Source organism: Numida meleagris, chromosome 8 (assembly GCF_002078875.1).
Source record: "Numida meleagris isolate 19003 breed g44 Domestic line chromosome 8, NumMel1.0, whole genome shotgun sequence".
NCBI classification, from domain to species: Eukaryota; Metazoa; Chordata; class Aves; order Galliformes; family Numididae; genus Numida; species Numida meleagris.
The window spans coordinates 9,590,556-9,607,054 of record NC_034416.1 but is presented as its reverse complement, the minus strand read 5'-3'; the positions used below and the strand labels follow the sequence as shown (position 1 = coordinate 9,607,054).

General features: G+C 42.3%; 1 protein-coding gene and 1 long non-coding RNA gene across 8 annotated transcripts in view; one reads left to right on the top strand and one right to left on the bottom strand.

Annotated features, from left to right (window-relative positions):
* LOC110403224 (protein FAM46C-like) overlaps positions 3,487–16,499 on the top strand; it is an 18,649-nt gene continuing 5,636 nt past the window's right edge. The window contains exons 1-3 of one of the 6 annotated variants that reach the window (XM_021406239.1): positions 5,327–5,471; positions 6,228–6,389; positions 11,759–11,881. The gene's annotated coding sequence lies outside the window, so the exon portion shown is untranslated. Of the gene's footprint in view, positions 3,682–5,317; positions 5,472–5,580; positions 5,829–6,227; positions 6,390–11,758; positions 11,882–16,499 lie in introns of those variants that run through there. The other 5 variants (XM_021406240.1, XM_021406241.1, XM_021406238.1 and 2 more) reach the window with 5 other exon arrangements.
* LOC110403225 overlaps positions 7,018–16,499 on the bottom strand; it is a 24,890-nt gene continuing 15,408 nt past the window's right edge. For both annotated transcript variants that reach the window (XR_002441567.1, XR_002441568.1), the window contains one exon: positions 7,018–9,761. This is a non-coding gene — a long non-coding RNA (uncharacterized LOC110403225). The remainder of the gene's footprint in view (positions 9,762–16,499) is intronic.

Here is a 16,499-nt window from a genome sequence, read left to right as displayed (position 1 = left end):
GCAGTGAAAGGAGAAATCATCAGTGCCACTGCAAAAATCCACCACTTAGCTACATCTCAACTGCCACAAGCAACTCCAGACCTTACCTTAACAATCTGCCCTGAAACTGGGAGTTGTGAGTAGGGCAGAGTGGCAGCTAAGTCTCTGGGACTGCCCCTGGCTGCACGTCCAGTGGCACCAGCTTCACAGCACAGACTTAGTGAGCTTAGACATCCTGGATTATTTAGGTTCCACTTTAGGTGGGAAAGAGCAGAGAAAAGTCAGCAAAGGGTTTTGGAGCCCAGTTCCCACCTAAACTAGGACAGCATGGGTAATGCTGGCAGAGTAGCCATCCCTTTGGTGGAAATAGGAGATCTGGTTCAGGACTCACTCCAGTCCTGAAAAGTACATCTTGCTCGCGGTAATAGGGTTAGTTAGTTTGTTTTTTTTTCAAAGGCTCCTCCCCATGGAGGTGTGGGGTACTACAGATGGTCCTGCAGAGATTCCAGCTTGCTTTACTGACAGAGAAGATTGGATTTGCAACTAAACAAGCCAGATCAGGTTATACATTTCTGTGCAGTTTTATTTCCTTCCCTGCCACCACAGGGATATGAATAGAAGGGTATATGTCTAAAAAGACCAGTATTTGCCATATGGGGAGATCTTGTTAAAATGGCCACAAAGTTTTTGAGTGTAAATGTATTTGGGATCTGGCATGACAAGGGAGTCAGAGATGAAAGGCACAAACAGCACTTGTCTTTCCTTCTGCCAGGACAGTCAGGAAATAGCATTTTTCTGAGCTTCCCAGCTGTCCTTGATGATGAATTACTCCTTGTTTCCATTTAGTCCAGCTTCAGCTGGTCTGAATATATTCGATTTACAAGGGCAGTGAGATCAGTTCAAGTTGCTCCAGACTTTAGTGTGCTGACGTTGAAGGAGATAAACAGAGTAATTTGCTGATTCACCATAACAATTTTAATAAAATATGAGTCAGGGTTTTCTTCTTTCATGTAATCATGAAATTAGGTTAGCATGCTTTGCTGAGCACTTAGCTCTACTATGTGTGTTCCCAGTAGCATCTAATGTTCCTGTGGTATATTTTTGGAAGCATAACTGGATTTAGGAGGCCACATTTTCTCCTGTTTCCCCTGGCTTCCCAACAGACTAACATTCACCACTCTGTGTCTTGAATTAGAAGCTCCATCTTCACTCTATTATACAGTCATGATACCAAGTGGGTTTTCTGCAGCCTCTCACCTGCTGGACTATCAAATATCCATTTAAAATCATCACTTATGTGGGTTTCTCCAAAATCCAGCAGCTGGTACAAAGTTTGCTGAATGTCACAGGAGCCACATTCAAATTATAGAGTACAGAGGCACTTTTTTTCTCGGATGGTTCGTTCATTTTGGAGCAAAGTCTTCTTCCTGCTAGACCTAGCAGCTCACAGCCCTTTCACATGGCACCTAGCACATGCATTGCCCCTTCCATTTGTCTCACACTGTGTCTAGCCGCTTAGCAATGAGCCTTGATCTCTGTATGCTCTGGCAGTGCCTTTCTAGTTTCCCTCAGTTCAAGAAGCTATTTCAAATTGAAGTAGCTGCTGTAGAAAATGACATCAGTATTTAAACAGATTTCCTGAGGAAATCTTTAATGGTTATTTTTATAGCTTATTTTGAGCTTTTCAACTTTTTCCTCATTGGCCAAAGGTCAAAAAGTTATTTCATACAAAACCAGAGTTTGAGCATCAGAACAGGAAAAGAGCTAATTCTGACTAATCCCATGGTTTTGATTATTTTGAATTGCTTTCATTCTGAGCAACAATGGCAGAAGAAAAAGTGAATTGCATTCTGTATTAAAGAGAACTATTCTGGATGAATTAAAACATTCTCTACTTCTAGGCTCATGCAATAAATAAACTTAGCAAGTCTCCTCACATTTGTGAGTAAAACTCCATAAAAGATAGCAGGAGCCATAAAAGCTCAGACCTCAGTGGACTTTTCTCTTTCCACTTTCCTGAACAGAAATTTGCAGATCAAGTAGCTCTCAAGAACCCTCTTCTACTGTGTAAGGTCTGATTAGCACACTGTGGCTACTGAATTGAAAAAGCAGATACAGAGGATAAATTCCTTCCTGAATTCTGGCCGAGCACTCCATGCAAGGCACCCTGTGACAAGAGGGAGAGCTTGCTGTGCTCTGGCAGATATGTACAAGCTGTTGGATTCTCTCAGGCAGTCTGGAAAGTAAAATTTCTTACAGTTGCATTTCTCCTTTTCGTGCAAAAAGCAAAGTGAATGCCTAGTTAAGCTGGAAAGTGCTCTTGTTCCCCCCGTGTTGTCTCAGAAGCACAAGCTTAAAATTTAGGCCATGGGGAATTTTTTTCCTCCACTGATTCTCTTTGAGACAGAATATACATCATTCGTGACATGAAATTCTGCAGTTTTGGAGTGGAAATACAGTACTGTGATGGAATTTTCCAAAGGTAAAACTATTTTCTTCCCCTCTACTGAACTGCAGAGCAGAGAGCTAAATGTGCAGGGTATCTCAGATCTAAATACACGTGAGAATCGGAGAAGTGTAGATCAGGATCTGACCTTTACAATTCCAAGCTTGGTAATGTTCTTCATTTTTAAACTGCCTTTATTACTGTGACAGTTTGAACTTACTCTGCATACCAAAATCGCTATGAAATTTGATAAAATTTGATGGTAGAGCTGGACCCTATGGCTGCAGTTAGGTGCTGTTATTCTAGCAAAACGTGACCTTGCATTAGGCTTTCCATGCTACATACTTGGAGCAGTGCATAAAAACAGATGAAGGGCACAGTTCCAAGCCTCTGTGAAAAATTGGCTGTGCTTCTAAAATTTTATTCAGCAAGAAATCAGTGCTGTGCGTCATTGGTCAAAAGATGACTAAGCTCTTGTTATAAACGATATAAATGATAAGGATTTACAGCTAGATTATCCCACTTTTACTCCTATTCAGAAATACCTTACTTCTTAACCAATGGATTAGAGATAAGCAAATCCTTAAACTAGGAATTTGCTCAAAAACTTTGCTGATGAGAACAGTATTGATGTATGTGTTAAGTGCTTTCTTGAATTAGGGCCAAAGTTGGAGGAGGCAGCAAGAGTCCAGGCTTTAGAGAGCATTTCTCTACGTGGCAGAGGAGACTTGCCCTCAGAAGTTACCTTTGAAATCCTCATTTCCAAAACAAACAAAATCTGCTGGGTGAAATCCCAGAGCTCGGTAGCAAAAGTCCCAGCAACCTCAGTGGACCCAGGAATTCATCATACAGATGTCCTTCTCTTTCATTCAACACCTTCTGCCACTTCTCTTCTTGCTGAAAATATATTGCTGCAAACCCTGTGATCATCCCTCTGGCCATTCATACTAGCATGGTGACATCATGATGGCACAGATTTACATCCACCTCCTTGAAAATGCGCAAGAAGGTAAAGGCACAGTTCCAAGAAAATCTGACTCTCCCTGCCTCGCATTAAATTAGGTTTATCAGCCATTGAACACGAGCTTTACTCCGTACATTAAGTGCTATTCTCTTATCCAGCTGTGGGGCTGGAAATTACCTGATTACCGTTTTCATAGTGCAGTAACTAATTGGTTTACCCAATCAGTCACTCAGCAGTGACATACAAGTGCTGGGCAGAGCTGTGGGCTTCATTCTGTGCTGGCTGAGTGCAGGTGAGTAACTTCTGGGCTGGGAATGAAGTTGTTAGAGTGGAGCACTGGTTTGTATTGTGAGTGTATGAGGGCTTGCAAGTCATGAAAATCTCGTCACTGATACGTTTCTACTTTGACAGCTGGGAATATAAACTAATGCTGAGCACTTGGCATTTAAGACCTAAAATGAAGCTGGTTCATGAGCAGGTTTTTTGATTACTCAGTGCTGTGTAGTTCCTGCAGTAGTACTTTATCACTGCTTTCATAAAATGGTTCTCAAGAGGAAAGAGACATTGAAGGTATTTTTAAGGGCCCTAAAGAGTAACAGCCGGTTTGGGGATTTTTGCGTTTAATAAGGGTCAGATTGCGTTGCTCCAAATTTTTTTTGAGAGAACAGGCTAAAATCTTGATGTTGTGTAATACAAAAGAGCCAGCCTCAAAGTATCCGGGTGCTGTAAATTAAAGTACAGACATAGCTCTTTAAGGTTATTTATCTATATTTGCCTATCATAAAATTTAGCTTAAAACACTGATGTAGCCATTTTTTGTCAAGGTATGCTCAGTGCCATGAGTCACTGTAGCATTAAATCCGCACTTTTTCAAAAATAATCACGACTTACCCATTTGGCATAATTTCTCAGAACACTAAAGTAAATTACCTTTCATTTTAGTTATGTGCAGTGGGCAAAGCAAACTTAGACACTGCACAACAACTATCAAGTATTCAGTACTACAGCGAAGAAAGACACAAATGCCATAACCTAATTCCATGCAGGGATTTGTTCCACACGGCAAGTTAAGTAATTGATCAAAGAGATTTAATTTTAGAACCCCACAGCTCGAAAGACTGCTTTTCTAATCTTACCATTTGAAACTAGAACTGAATTAGTGGCATGCTGCATATTGAGGAGCAGATGGAGCCTGTATAGAGGGGCTGCCTCCCAGCAGAGCTCCGGCAGAGCCAGCTCCTCTCCCAGGAACTGAAGGCTGCACGGAAAATGAGTGTGGGGGGAAGCACTGTGTTGTGTCTAGGTCACAACTCTAGATTTTAAGTGACTGGAGTGCAGGTCCTTGCGCTTTTGCCAGCTGGAACACCGCAAGCCCTCTACTTCACAGCCCTGAGGCTTCAGATGTCTTCGGTGGGATTCCTTGGGCAGCTCTGCGTCGTCTCGCTGCGGATACCCACACCGGACAGCCACCGGGAGAGGGCTGAGCTGCGCCTCCGGAGCGCGCAATGAGAACAAAACCGCAGACGTCGCACGCAGGAAGGACCTCAGCGCCAAAGGAGCTCTGCTTCGGCGCTGCTCGGGGAGCACCAGGCAGGAGACGGGCAGCGGGAGGGCGAAGCCGCCCGCCCCTGGGTGCCCGAGGCTCTCGGCCTGCTGGGGGCACGCACCCCGGGCGGGACGGAGCGGGGGCGCGTCCCAGCGCTGCGGGAGGCGAGTGACGGCCCCGCACCCCGCGACAGAGCGGCAGCGCCGTGAGGAACCCGGGGCGCGTGAAGGCGCTAGACGGAAGGGCTCGTCCCGCCCCGCTCCTGCGGGCACGCTCAGGCGGCGGCGCGCGGCCTCCCCCGTGCTGCGGCGGGCGGGAGCCCCGCCTCGGGCTGCGTGACGCGCGTTGCCATGGCCACCGGTTTACGCTACAAGGCCCGGCGGGGGCGGGCGGGAGGGAGGGGCCGCTTCAGCACCAGGGCGGCCGCGGACAGCAGCGGCCCCGGCTCGGCGGCGGCAATCCGGTGCGGGCTGCGCGGCCGCCGCGGAACCAGCGCCGGGCCCTGCGCGTTCCCCTGCGGCGGCGGAGCCCTCGCGGTGAGTCCCCCCTCGGCCGAAAGCTGCGGGGCCCCCGGCGGCCGTTCACGGGAGTGGGGAGAGACGAGCCCCGGAGAGCCGGGGTTGGGCGGCCGGGAAGGGGAGCGGGGCCGTGCGGGCGGCGCTGGGGGTGGAGAGGGGATGGCACCCGCCGGAAAACTTTGCGAGATACGGAGTGGTGGCCTCGGGTTTGGCCTCTGTACGGCGTTTTCCATAATACAACTTTATCAACTTACGAAAAGAGGGATTTGGTCAATTGGCTGCGATTTTTGGCTTCGGAGGTCTGCTCGTTGCACACAAGCGTTGTTCTAATGTTGGCGTTCTTTGCATGAATCCTGAAAACTTCTTAAATGTCGGGTAAGACCACCAAATGAGCAGTAGAAGTAGCAGAGGCGTGCTGAGCTGTTCATCGCTCGCTGCCCGGCTCGAGGCTGGAAGCCCTGTCACCTCGGCTGGACAGCACAGAGCAGCCCCCCCGGTGCAGCACACCTGCTGTGGGTCAGGCCTGTTCCTAGCACCCACCCGTGCTCCTCGGGGTTATCTGTTCTCCCCATGGGGGTCGCAGCCTGGAGGTCACAGCCGGACCTCTGGGACTCTCTGACCCAGAGTGTTTGGAAGTGCTCCTCCTGTAGGCATCCCTATCTGTGCAAAGCCAGGCTGGTTCCCAGCAGCTCTGGATCACGAGATCTGCATGCATTCCTGTCTTCTCAACATAAAAATGGATCTCCAGCACTCACTGCCTTCTCCGATCCGCAGGCACATCTCTCTGGTACATCTGTTAAGCTACTGCAAATCTTTAAACGTATTTATTATTCCATCAGAAAGAGCGCAGTTGACTACACAGGCACACACATTGTCTTCCACGTGCTGTGTTAAGAACAGCAATAGCTTTTTCGTGGCTCCTGTAAAAAGCACAAGGTAGGTATGAATAACGATGTGGATCACTCTTAAAGGCCAAGAAATGAATAATAACTGAAAGTGAATTGGGAGCAGGGACTCTCTCCCACACTTTATGCTTGTGCTTTCCTTAAACTATAGAGTGAGCTGTGGCTTGTGTATGTCCCACCCAGAAATGCGAACACGATCCCTTGCCCTGTTGTTCTCTTGTGTGCTGTGGCTGCAGCATCTGGAAGCAGGGAATGAGGGCTCGATGTGCAGAGGGGAGAACAGCAGGACCAGAATTCTATTTTCTCCTTTATAACTCGGCATTCTTGCACTCCTACAGCTTAGTTTAAAGAGAAGAGTAACAATCCTAATTTGTTGTTGCTTCAGATCTGTGACCTCGTCACAGTGTTGCTTGCACACCATCCCTGCTCGGCTTTGCATTAAAGGCATAACTTTACAGTAAATTCGGTTGTTTTGCCTCATTAGGCATCAGACATACAGCAGTGTAGGAAGGACTGGGTGACCTGTAATGATTCAGCTGCCAGAAAGAGAGACGTCTAACGCTGACCCCTGTGAGCAAAGCCCTGAACTTAACTTCCTGCCCTGCAGAGCGTGCGAGCGGCTCCTGCCCAAGTTCAGAAGTAACTGCTGACACAGTAGGCTCCGGTAATTTGTGAATCCGCTCTAAGGAAGATAAGTGGATGAAACTCCTTGAAAGATCACATTGAAATCACATTCAGTGGAGTTATTTTGAAGAATAAATTACACAGCATTAGGCTGGCAGTGGAAATTAATTCATTAATTAGCACTGCTTGAAGGAATGAAATTCTACCTGATTTTCCAAACATTCCTAATCCAGGTTGGTTTCACAGCTTCCCTGGCTCTCAGCTTCTATGATCAGCTCCATCAGCCATGGCTGTTCATCTCCTGCATGGGAATTGGGATGGGCCTGGTCTGTGCCACCAGCACTAGGGCACAGCACCGGGTGGAAATGTCAACAGTTGATAGCCACCTCCTTATGGGGAGAGTATTTGTCTTATGGATATAAGACATATATAAGATACACAAGCATACATCTTACATGTATGACTCCCATTAACTGGTTTTAATGGTACAGGATGAAGCCCAGGAACAGTTACAAGATTTGCAGGCAAACTCCAAACCAAATTTGATCGTCAAAGCATAGGTAACCTGGAGTAAGAATGGTTCGGTAGGACTGTACACAGTAGAAGAGAGCCCGGAGTTTTCTTCTTCAGGTCATATGCCCAACCACACACATACTGAGCCAATTCTTCTCCTATTTACACCAGAGGAATTTCTGGTGTGAGAACTGAATTCATGCCAATTCAAATGTTATTTATAAAGAGATATATAGATATGTAAGTCACAGACTTGCTTTCTTCCTTTGTCACCATGACCTTTATGCAAAAATGATTATTCTGAGCATCAGTCCAGAATCTAAGATACCATAGGGAATTAGCAATGTACATATTGTCCTCTCCTATGCAGAATTAGAGTGCATTAACTAAAGAAAGGACATAGCTGTAAAATTTGAACATAATATTCAATGTAGTTTCTTCCTGTTGCATGAGCACTCACAGAAGAATTAGCACATCCTTCTTTTCCTAAATGAGATAATTTTGTAGCCCTAAAAACTGTTTATTTCAGTACCTATTAACAACAAAAAAAGTTTTCCTCCATAGAACACTACAAACTGGTACAACAGATGTCGATTTATGTCAGCGTCAGCTGATTTTCTTCTCCATTACCCTTTCTACTGGATCTTTGCTTATCTAGCAGGTCCTAGCTTTTTGACATCAAATGTTGTGTTGAATGTTTTTTCACATTTAGTGATAGAAAGCTTGACTCAGCCTGTCTCAAAAGTTGGTGTCGTCATCTACATGATGGTTGTTATGCATTATTGATAGTGATGGAAAAGTCATGAATACACACATCTTTGCTGCAGGGCTCAAGCCTTTTTCTTTGGTTTATCATCGTTTTATTCTCTCTCTGCATTTTAATAATAGTGTCAACAGAGACTTTTCATTCTGCCTTCACCATGGAAGAGCAGCAGTTTCCAGGTGCTGCTGCTGCAGCCATAATCCTTTGCCTGCTGTTGTATGTAGTTTCTACTTTATCACATAACTCTGGAAAACATTTCAGTTATCAAAAAGTGATTTTCTAGGGGAATGCAAGCTCTTACTGATGCAACATTAAGAATAATTTTTGTACAGCAAGTGCTTTAAGTTAATAAATAATTCATGTATTTCCCCCAGTCTTACAGTGTAACTCATAAAATTGGGAAAAGAACATTAAAAAGAAATCCCACTACTGCATTATGTAGTCAGAGAACAGCTTTCTAATATAACTGTGGAAATTAATTCATAAAAATATGCATTAAATTTATATGTTGACAAATAGCAATAAAAACAAATGGAGATACAGTAATCTTTGAACAGGACCCATATCCTACCTTACAAGTTAGGTGAGACATGTTCTTTGGAGGGTGCCAGACAAACCAGGTTCAGGACGGAGGAGTTTCTTCCAACTCAATTTAAGCTCGGAATTTACTGCAGCAGTCATAAACAGCCTGTATTCCAAGGGACCCTGAGATGCTCAGCAAATCAACAGGGAGACAGCACAGAGTTCGTGTTTTCTGCCATAAAACGAAAATAGCTCTGGAGCGAAACAGGGTGATTGCTTAATAGCAAATACTTTTATAAAATATGCAGAGTAGAGCAGGGGGGATGCTGAAAGGTCTTTATAGAACATAAGCACATTTGTCTTTGGCTTTCTGGCTCACCCCGTGGAAGCCTCTCCAAGTGCCTTGTGCTACAGTACACACTATCAAAAATCGGCCTCAATGCATGAATGGCTCAGTACTGATTAAGAAAACAAAAAATGCATTTCATTGATTGAATCAACTAAGTACAACTTCCAGCAAGGTACAGCATCTTCTGGTACATTCAGTAAAAGAAAGAATTCTGTCCAATGTACTGTGCATGTTGTGTTGGAACTCCCTCAAAACAGACCTGACCTCAAGCCTGGTGCATTCCTCCAATGCGCTCATGGGCAGGGCCATCCCACCAGAGAGGCTCGTGGGATCACTCTATGACTTGTTGGGTCTCTTTTGGTGTAGAAGAGGGGAGGAAACTCCTTTGATAAAGTTTCTGAGGAGAGCCTGAACATTGTAATGCCTTTAATCTTCAAAAAGCAGCCTAAATCTGGGACTGCAGTGATGCTCTGCATAGCTCATCCCTCCCTCTCTGGCATTTGAAGAGGAGAGACAGTTACAAAGATGGTTAATAGATGGACTGTTCGCTCCTTACCTTGCCTGCTTTTGCTGCAGTTTAGTCATCACAACAGTTTTTTTGGTAAGTGAGCTTCAGATTGAGTCACTGGTATCTAGAGCGAATAAACAGATTTTGGTATTAGTCTGGAGAGCTTTGCAGAGCAATCAGATGCTGCATGGGGAACTGGCAGGCAGGAAGGGCAGGCAAGCATCCCTTGGCCCCTGGCTCTCAGTCCTGCAGAACTGGGCACTGCTGAGTGTTGGGAGCCCATGACGCAGAGCCATGCACTGCCATTATATATTTCAGCTCATTATGCACAGACACTAGAGGAAGAGACTTAGAAATGAATTTGTTAGTACGTATCATCACAATTCACATTTGGAATTCAAGGACAGAAAAATATTATATTTGAGATCAAATAAAATTGTTGATACAACCTTTTTTTTCCTTCAGTTAGAAAAAAATGTGGAAATCTTGAGCAGAGAATAATGAAATTGTACACTTTTTCCTGTAATGACTGAGCCACTAAAAGACAGCCATTGAGAATAAGGTCCCAACAGCCAAAGCATTTCATCAATCTCAGCTGCTGTTTTTATGAATGTATTATATAAAAATGGTCTTTTACAAACTATGTAAAGGTCTGTCACTCCTTTCCCTATATATCACCAGGGAAGACATCATTTCTACTCTAGTGTTAATCTATCTATGTATCACAGTATTGCCATTAATGGATATCATATATCCATTAAATCTTTCATCCTCACACAGAAAGAAATAACAATAGCTCATTGTTAAAAAGACTAAATTATTTTTTTAGTGCATGGCTATATATTTGTCTGACTTCCCCTCCAGAAGGCCAGACTCCACATGCTGAGACTCTTCTACCTCTTTTCCTTGCCAAGAAAAGATTGCCTTCTCACTCAGCCTAACCAGACATCAGCACTTACCAGACAAACCCCTGTATTCCCAGCTGCAAACATGAGCTAACACTGCATAGACGTGGGGAGCAACACAGGGAACACACAGTCATTCAGTCAGTAGCCCACCATGAATTGGAAAGCATATGAGAGCTGCGGATAGGTCCTGGCACAGCAAGGACACCGTGAGGAAACCGAGTCCTAGGCTGCTGGCAGCTTATATAGCATGTTCAGTGATGAAGATACAATTGCTGTAGCATGGCAGAAAAAAAACACCATAATGTTCTTAATAAAGTGAATGCTACGGTCTATTCCTTCTTGGCTATTATTTCAGCTTTTCCTGGAGATTATGCATATATTTACACTCAAATCATACTTTCTAAGTTGCATTTACTCCAAAGCATATATACATCCAGTGTAAAAGATGAGATTGTGAAGTACAACTCAGCAACAGGGAGTAAGTTCACACCCGTATCAAGTCATTCACTGGACAGGGTGCTCCTTGGGATAGTTTAAGGAACCTTCACTAGTTGCTCTGAACTTTGTGGGATGGGACATTGAGATGAGGATCTTTGAATGAAGGCTTACATGCTGTCAACGCATCTTTGAAATGAGAAGCCAATACAAAGAAGAGCCTTTATGAGTTCATGCAATTATTTACAAAAATAGCTCCAATTCCTGGTTAGACAGTCAAAGACCGTTGGGTGCATGGAAATTCCAGCAATAGGCTGAATACTGGGCTTACTGTAAATGAACCAACAGCCTAGTCTGCCAAGAAATAAGGCCTTCCCATCATCTGTACACATTTTTAGGAAGCATTTGAAGCAATTTCACAATTTCTTCTATTTAATTTTGCTGAGTTGTTATTAGTTCTAATTTTTTGTATGATTCCGCTGTCTCTTCTAATTTGCATGTCTGTCAATAATATTAAATACTTTTTATTAATCCCTTAGAGAAAATAGCAAGTTGTTAACATCCTTGCAGAGGACTAAGTATGACCTGAAACCCAGAGACTTTTTGAGCACTTCTGTGTCTTGCCACTGCTTTTACCTTATTGTTTCTGGCTTAAAAGGCTATTGTTACGACTGCGGGACTGCCAAGCCATAATGCATGATTTATTATGTGCAGCAGGTGTCTGGTAGTTAACATTTATCTCAAAAAGGATGTTATTGTTTCTTTTTTCCCCCTGTAGCTTTCCCTGGGAGGTTCATGTTTTTAGCAGTGACAAGATGACAATTCATATTTTTACCAAAGGATCCAGTGAGTCATCCTATTAACTCTGCTGAAATACATGCTTGCCAATCGTCCTGCCACGGTAAGCCTCTGAGATTCTGCATTCTCTCTGGAAACATTATTCAGAAATTAGCCCATAGGATGCTTTCAGTAGTACAAATAAGCTTTCCCTCAAGTAGTAACTTCTCAATGATGACCTCAGCCCAAAATAGACCAAATATTGTATACCACCACTATTTTGATTTATTAAGAAGTTTAGAGCAAACAAGAAGACTGAGTATACCTCATACCATGCTATTTACAAGGACATGCTTTGTTTGAACCTGGAGGCCATGTAAGGAGAAACCTCATGTGCTGTGGGAACTGATAAAAAAGCACAATGTGTCTGTTCTTGAAAAAGCTACCCCATGATATCCACATGCAGCTGAGAGCAAATGTACTGTGAGTCATGATGAAAAAATTCAACATCCAAAAAATCCCAATCTCCAGGATGACATAATATGGATTATGTATTAGTATCACTTACCCAAATTAAACTCCTTGTTTATTTGTCCCTCCCAAACCAACGAGCCAATATCCTGTAACATTTCAGCAGAGGTATAGGCTGCTCAGTCCCTTTTCCCAGCTTTGTGCTACAGAAGAGTTTGGCTGCCCTTGTGCTGTACTGTCTGCAAATCAATTTAGTTTGGGAGAAGGGGTGATCCAGGCTGGTACATGGCTGTGTTGCTTTTCGTTGTTGCTTCGGTTGGAAAGAAGGCAGTGCACATTTTTGTTGATACTGTCTCTGCTTCTCTTCTCCTTGGTTGTTCTGCCCTTAAAGGTGATATTTTGTGGCATAGTCCAAGCCAACTGCTTTCTACTGAAGCCTGTTTTCCACACCATGCAGCCTTATCTCACCAGAGAAGAGCATATGGCCTTGAGTTATTATTTGTTATTTCAGCGTAACTAGATGGTAACTGTACTGAAAACTTATGGCAAATCATGCGTTATCTCACGATAACAGGAAAAATAAACAGTACCTTCACTGTATGCATTAACAGTAATGGAAGGAAAAACTCATGAAAAACACAATCTAGTTTAAATATATTCACATTTAAGATGCCCCAGGTGCTTTACTGCTTCTGAATCTCTCAAGTGCACTCAAATTATACCCAGGCCTCCTTCCACATTCAACATTCTTACCTTCAGAGCTAAAGCCAGCTGCAGTCCTTAAGTCACTATGTATGCAAAACACTCAAAAACGTCCAGCTTAATAGAGAACTGTGCCACTGAATTAAAATCAAGCTTTAGCAAGATATCATAGAAACCATTAATGATGCATATAACGTGTATGCAGCAAAAGCAATATCGAGCTCTTAGGGGAGAACTGCAATAGCTACTTTCAGCATCTCTGGGGTAAATCGCAAAATGGTAGAATGCAAAGCTACTGCAGCGGCTGGTGAGACATCTTACTTGATTTCTAAAAGGTCCCTTAGCAACTGGCTTCAGGTGCAGACAAAGGTAAAGACAAGTGGAGCGTTAAAGCATTCCAGATAATTGCTGTAAAATAGACAAATTGGGCAGTAGATGAAATCAAAGGGAAGAGACTAGAGCTAACACAGCTGCACAAAAGCTATTTCAGATGTATTTTGCTTGACAATGCCAGCATATTGCAAACCCTTTGAAAATATACTGAAGCAACATTGTAGAGTACATAAAAAGAGATTCTTAAACAGTTTACTGGTAAAATATGAGCTAAATTTGATGAGACTGTCCTCTAGACTGCATCTGTTTCCATGAAAATTGTGTGCAGCATTAAAGTTATCATTACCCTGGCAGCTCCTGATTGAGCTGTAAAGCCAGATAAAGTCCTATCTTTTTTTATGAAGCTGGCGTATGGCAGAATGCTAAGAGTTGGTTAACTAAATATTTTAAAACTGTGAAACCAAACTCATAGTTGTTTGGTCCAAAGATCTTAAACTGGGCAGAATTCAGGGTCCAATGCAGTATATAGTAAAAGTATAAAACCCGTAAACAAAAAAACCTAAAAAAAAAATCCGTAGACGAGAATTTCAATAAGTTCCAAATACTGATGAAGTAATAAAAGTATAAAAGTATAGAAGTATAAAATTTGGAAGGCTATGTGTTCTTTTCACTGTCACACTGCTAATGTTTATGCAGCCTTCCATGTGTCCATGAATGGACTTCAAGATAGGAAAACTCTGAATATGACATATGAAATACTTCCAGCTATTCACAAGGAAGAAGTCACAGAAAGGTTACTCATTGGCAGGAAGCAGTAGGCCAGACCTAGAGAGCACAGGTGCTGCAGGGTGACAGCTCTCAGCGTCACGTACAGAATCTCCCAAATGGTGCGGCTGCCAGCAATGGGGCATGAGATACATCTGCCTCCCACGATCATTCTCCATTGCAGACATCGCCAGTTCCCAATTTCCATGCAATCACAGCTGAGAATGAAGCTATCATTCAGTCTCCATTCCCATGAACCCAACGCTCCTTCGCACTCACCTCATCGTGCAGGGGCACTTGCAGTGAGCTGCCTTCTTGTGTCCCACCATCACACTCACTTTACACAGCGCTTTAACTAATTATGGTCTTAAGATTTCTGCTGATTTATTGCCCCTGAGTTTTACTTGTATTAATAATAACTCCTGACATTAGGCTGAACACCTCGGTAAATAAATTTGCCACTACTTAAGAAATAAGGTTCCTAATGACTATAAAATTGCCTGGAAATTGTTCTTGTTCCCTAACAAGATTAAGGGAAAGAACAAGAGAAAATCCTCCTAAGAAGGTGCTGAGTTATGTACTGTTACAAACTGGAAGAAAATTATGCAATTAAAAGAAAACCCAAACTTACCTAGGCCTGTCTGTAAATTAACTATATTCTTGAAAATGTAATTCCATTTTTTTCTGAGACATTGTCTTGTCAAAGCAGAAGGCACCATTTCAGCACTGAACTCTCAGTATTCTTCATAAAAGATTTCTCAGACAAAAATGTTGAGGTTTTGAACTGACAAAGCATCAGCAGGTTCTCCAGGAATCACTTTAGAGGAATGAAATTTTAAGGTGCTGCTCTTAATAGAGGAGCAAAAGTTATCTGGTTTCCCTTTGATGCAAAAGAAATATTCAGAGACATTACCTTTTACTGCCATTTTTAAATCTTAGTATAGAGCAAAGAGATCTAAAATAACTAATGACATGTAAAAATAAAGGATGGATTTCCAAGCTTACTTAGGGTTTCCATCTTCCAGCTTTCCAAAAGTGTTTTAAGTGAGTTCCTCTGCTAAAGAAAGGGGTTTGAACTTTCCCTTCTCAAAGCCCTTTATTTTTTTATCACAGCATTAACCTTGGAGAGCTCTGTCAAAGTTTTGCAATATCAGATAGGTCACATAACATACAAGTACTGCTTACGTAGCAGTTCTGACAATGGTCAGTTTGCTAGTACTTCATTAGAGCTGGTCTACCAAAACCATAAAAATAACACAGATTAACAAAAAAGTTTATACAAAACCCTCTCCTCTGAACCTTACTCACTCACAGTTGAACTACTTCCAGAATTCACATCATCTTTCTGTTATGGCTATTTTTGATCATCAAAAAACCCCATGAAAAATACATACTAGGATGTCATAAAGGCTATGAAAGATGGCTAGAGGTTTTTCGTAATAGTTGTTTGAGGTTATAAATGAGTAAACACACAATCATAATAAGAAATAGCTAATGGGAATAAACAAATATGCCACGTGAAGTAGGTAGCACTGTGGATGGCAATTCCTTTCCCATTCAGTTCGATCACTACATCTGGAATGTATTTGTGAGTATATAAACAAACATATATATGTTTGCATGCTCTGTTCATGGAGTTATATACTACAGCAATGCCAGGAAACACGCAGTTGTGCCAGAATTGCAGATTCTGTCCAAGACCTTCACACCTCAGTTCAGTTGGGCACCTCATGTTCAGCTATGTTTTCTTTTCTTTTAAGTTCCTTACTTACTGCGTCACACCTAATTATATAATTGCATGATTGTGTTCATATTCACCATACACATAAATCAAATTTTAAAAAATAGAGCTTTTAAATTCCCATTATATAAATTTAATTAAAGTTACCACATGATCAATTAGAAAAATTATAGAAATAATATACTGTGGTTTAAAACTTTTGTTTTCTCATTGTAGAATGTAAATAAATAACCCATGCTAAGGTCTATCTGCTTACATAATATGTTGATATGAAGATAAGAAAAATATAAGCTGAGGAATTCTAGATCCAGAGCTTTATTCCTTGTCTTCTAGACAAGCTTCTTTGCTGGCTTTCCTGAGAAGTTTTGCGGTATCAGTGCAGACTGGAAGGGTTTTTTTTCTTCAGTTCTGCAAACCCTAACTTGCAGCACTGATTCTTGATTGCTGCTGGACTGTTATTGGAACAGAAGGAAAATATTTTGCCCCAAAAATATAATGAAAAAAGCTACACAGTTATTGGATATCCAGTTTTAAATAGTCAGAAGTGGTGTTAAAGGATACATGCATATAGATAACCCACAGAGACCAAAGTAAATTCAAGGCATTTGACTGGGTAAACAACAAGCATGTTGCATCATTTTTTTTTCATTGTGAATGTGAATGAAGATGTAAGGAACATTCCAGACAGGACAGAAATAACTCAATTTGCTCATTTTAGCTCAATGAAATT